This window comes from Acipenser ruthenus, chromosome 56 (assembly GCF_902713425.1).
Source record: "Acipenser ruthenus chromosome 56, fAciRut3.2 maternal haplotype, whole genome shotgun sequence".
Classification (NCBI taxonomy): Eukaryota; Metazoa; Chordata; class Actinopteri; order Acipenseriformes; family Acipenseridae; genus Acipenser; species Acipenser ruthenus.
The window spans coordinates 2130397-2134982 of record NC_081244.1 but is presented as its reverse complement, the minus strand read 5'-3'; positions in this window follow the sequence as shown (position 1 = coordinate 2134982).

Genomic DNA, 4586 nt, shown 5'->3' with positions numbered 1-4586 from the left:
AATAAAATTGGCCAAAATTAAATTTTTTTCAACAGGGCCAGACCTGTCCACTTTTTCAGAAAAGGAGGTGTCTAAATTTGGGTAGTTTTGAAGATCAATAAACTGTGTTTTCTTGAGATGTCTTAACCTGTAGCTTTCTCAAAAGAACAGGGCATCGAAATTATGAAAAAATAAAATTGGCCAAAATTTAATTTTTTTCAACAGGGCCAGACCTGTCCACTTTTTCAGAAAAGGAGGTGTCTAAATTTGGGTAGTTTTGAAGATCAGTAAACTGTGTTTTCTTGACATGTCTTAACCTGTAAGCTTTCTCAAAAGAACAGTACATTAAAATTATGAAAAAATAAAATTTGCCAAAATTTAATTTTTTTCAACAGGTTCAGACCTGTCCACTTTTTCAGAAAAGGACGTGTCTAAATTCGGGTAGTTTTGAAGATCAAAAAATTGTGTTTTCTTGACATGTCAACCTGTAAGCTTTTTCTAAAGCTCGGGCATCGAAATTATGAAAAAATAAAATTGGCCAAAATTTAATTTTTTTCAACAGGTCCGGACCTGTCCACTTTTTCAGAAAAGGACGTGTCTAAATTCGGGTAGTTTTGAAGATCAAAAAATTGTGTTTTCTTGACATGTCAACCTGTAAGCTTTTTCTAAAGCTCGGGCATCGAAATTATGAAAAAATAAAATTGGCCAAAATTTAATTTTTTTCAACAGGTCCGGACCTGTCCACTTTTTCAGAAAAGGAGGTGTCTAAATTTGGGTAGTTTTGAAGATCAATAAACTGTGTTTTCTTGACATGTCTTAACCTGTAAGCTTTCTGAAAAGAACAGTACATTAAAATTATGAAAAAATAAAATTGGCCAAAATGTAACTTTTTTTGACAGGGCCAGACCAGTCCACTTTTACAGATAAGGGGTGTCTAAATTTGGGTAGTTTTGAAGATCAGTAAACTGTGTTTTCTTGACATGTCTTAACCTGTAAGCTTTCTCAAAAGAAGAGGGCATCGAAATTATGAAAAAATAAAATTGGCCAAAATTTAATTTTTTTCAACAGGTCCGGTCCTGTCCACTTTTTCAGAAAAGGACGTGTCTAAATTCGGGTAGTTTTGAAGATCAAAAAATTGTGTTTTCTTGACATGTCAACCTGTAAGCTTTTTCTAAAGCTCGGGCATCGAAATTATGAAAAAATAAAATTGGCCAAAATTTAATTTTTTTCAACAGGTCCGGAACTGTCCACTTTTTCAGAAAAGGAGGTGTCTAAATTTGGGTAGTTTTGAAGATCAATAAACTGTGTTTTCTTGACATGTCTTAACCTGTAAGCTTTCTGAAAAGAACAGTACATTAAAATTATGAAAAAATAAAATTGGCCAAAATTTAACTTTTTTTGACAGGGCCAGACCAGTCCACTTTTACAGATAAGGGGTGTCTAAATTTGGGTAGTTTTGAAGATCAGTAAACTGTGTTTTCTTGACATGTCTTAACCTGTAAGCTTTCTCAAAAGAACAGGGCATCGAAATTATGAAAAAATAAAATTGGCCAAAATTTAATTTTTTTCAACAGGTCCGGAACTGACCACTTTTTCAGAAAAGGAGGTGTCTAAATTTGGGTAGTTTTGAAGATCAAAAAATTGTGTTTTCTTGATATGTCAACCTGTAAGCTTTTTCTAAAGCTCGGGCATCGAAATTATGAAAAAATAAAATTGGCCAAAATTTAATTTTTTTCAACAGGTCCGGACCTGTCCACTTTTTCAGAAAAGGAGGTGTCTATTTTTGGGTAGTTTTGAAGATCAATAAACTGTGTTTTCTTGAGATGTCTTAACCTGTAGCTTTCTCAAAAGAACAGGGCATCGAAATTATGAAAAAATAAAATTGGCCAAAATTTAATTTTTTTCAACAGGGCCAGACCTGTCCACTTTTTCAGAAAAGGAGGTGTCTAAATTTGGGTAGTTTTGAAGATCAGTAAACTGTGTTTTCTTGACATGTCTTAACCTGTAAGCTTTCTCAAAAGAACAGTACATTAAAATTATGAAAAAATAAAATTGGCCAAAATTTAATTTTTTCGACAGGGCCAGACCAGTCCACTTTTTCAGAAAAGGAGGTGTCTAAATTTGGGTAGTTTTGAAGATCAATAAACTGTGTTTTCTTGACATGTCTTAACCGGTAAGCTTTCTCAAAAGAACAGTACATTAAAATTATGAAAAAATAAAATTGGCCAAAATTTAATTTTTTTCAACAGGGCCAGACCTGTCCACTTTTTCAGAAAAGGAGGTGTCTAAATTTGGGTAGTTTTGAAGATCAATAAACTGTGTTTTCTTGAGATGTCTTAACCTGTAGCTTTCTCAAAAGAACAGGGCATCGAAATTATGAAAAAATAAAATTGGCCAAAATTTAATTTATTTCAACAGGGCCAGACCTGTCCACTTTTTCAGAAAAGGAGGTGTCTAAATTTGGGTAGTTTTGAAGATCAGTAAACTGTGTTTTCTTGACATGTCTTAACCTGTAAGCTTTCTCAAAAGAACAGTACATTAAAATTATGAAAAAATAAAATTTGCCAAAATTTAATTTTTTTCAACAGGTTCAGACCTGTCCACTTTTTCAAAAAAGGAAGTGTCTAAATTTGGGTAGTTTTGAAGATAAAAAAATTGTGTTTTCTTGACATGTCTTAACCTGTAAGCTTTCTAAAAAGAAGAAGGCATCGAAATTATGAAAAAATAAAATTGGCCAAAATTTAATTTTTTTCAACACGTCCGGACCTATCCACTTTTTCAGAAAAGGACGTGTCTAAATTCGGGTAGTTTTGAAGATCAAAAAATTGTGTTTTCTTGACATGTCAACCTGTAAGCTTTTTCTAAAGCTCGGGCATCGAAATTATGAAAAAATAAAATTGGCCAAAATTTAATTTTTTTCAACAGGTCCGGAACTGTCCACTTTTTCAGAAAAGGAGGTGTCTAAATTTGGGTAGTTTTGAAGATCAATAAACTGTGTTTTATTGACATGTCTTAACCTGTAAGCTTTCTCAAAAGAACAGGGCATCGAAATTATGAAAAAATAAAATTGGCCAAAATTTAATTTTTTCGACAGGTCCGGAACTGTCCACTTTTTCAGAAAAGGAGGTGTCTAAATTTGGGTAGTTTTGAAGATCAATAAACTGTGTTTTCTTGACATGTCTTAACCTGTAAGCTTTCTCAAAAGAACAGTACATTAAAATTATGAAAAAATAAAATTGGCCAAAATTTAATTTTGTCGACAGGGCCAGACCAGTCCACTTTTCAGAAAAGGAGGTGTCTAAATTTGGGTAGTTTTGAAGATAAAAAAAAATGTGTTTTCTTGACATGTCTTAACCTGTAAGCTTTCTCAAAAGAAGAGGGCATCGAAATTATGAAAAAATAAAATTGGCCAAAATTTAATTTTTTTCAACAGGTCCGGTCCTGTCCACTTTTTCAGAAAAGGACGTGTCTAAATTCGGGTAGTTTTGAAGATCAAAAAATTGTGTTTTCTTGACATGTCAACCTGTAAGCTTTTTCTAAAGCTCGGGCATCGAAATTATGAAAAAATAAAATTGGCCAAAATTTAATTTTTTTCAACAGGTCCGGACCTGTCCACTTTTTCAGAAAAGGAGGTGTCTAAATTTGGGTAGTTTTGAAGATCAATAAACTGTGTTTTCTTGACATGTCTTAACCTGTAAGCTTTCTGAAAAGAACAGTACATTAAAATTATGAAAAAATAAAATTGGCCAAAATTTAACTTTTTTTGACAGGGCCAGACCAGTCCACTTTTACAGATAAGGGGTGTCTAAATTTGGGTAGTTTTGAAGATCAGTAAACTGTGTTTTCTTGACATGTCTTAACCTGTAAGCTTTCTCAAAAGAACAGGGCATCGAAATTATGAAAAAATAAAATTGGCCAAAATTTAATTTTTTTCAACAGGTCCGGAACTGTCCACTTTTTCAGAAAAGGGGGTTTCTAAATTTGGGTAGTTTTGAAGATCAATAAACTGTGTTTTCTTGACATGTCTTAACCTGTAAGCTTTCTCAAAAGAACAGGGCATCGAAATTATGAAAAAATAAAATTGGCCAAAATTTAATTTTTTCGACAGGTCCGGACCTATCCACTTTTTCAGAAAAGGAGGTGTCTAAATTTGGGTAGTTTTGAAGATCAAAAAATTGTGTTTTCTTGACATGTCAAACTGTAAGCTTTTTCTAAAGCTCGGGCATCGAAATTATGAAAAAATAAAATTGGCCAAAATTTAATTTTTTTCAACAGGTCCGGACCTGTCCACTTTTTCAGAAAAGGAGGTGTCTAAATTTGGGTAGTTTTGAAGATCAAAAAATTGTGTTTTCTTGATATGTCAACCTGTAAGCTTTTTCTAAAGCTCGGGCATCGAAATTATGAAAAAATAAAATTGGCCAAAATTTAATTTTTTTCAACAGGTCCGGACCTGTCCACTTTTTCAGAAAAGGAGGTGTCTAAATTTGGGTAGTTTTGAAGATCAATAAACTGTGTTTTCTTGAGATGTCTTAACCTGTAGCTTTCTCAAAAGAACAGGGCATCGAAATTATGAAAAAATAAAATTGGCCAAAATTTAATTTTTTTCA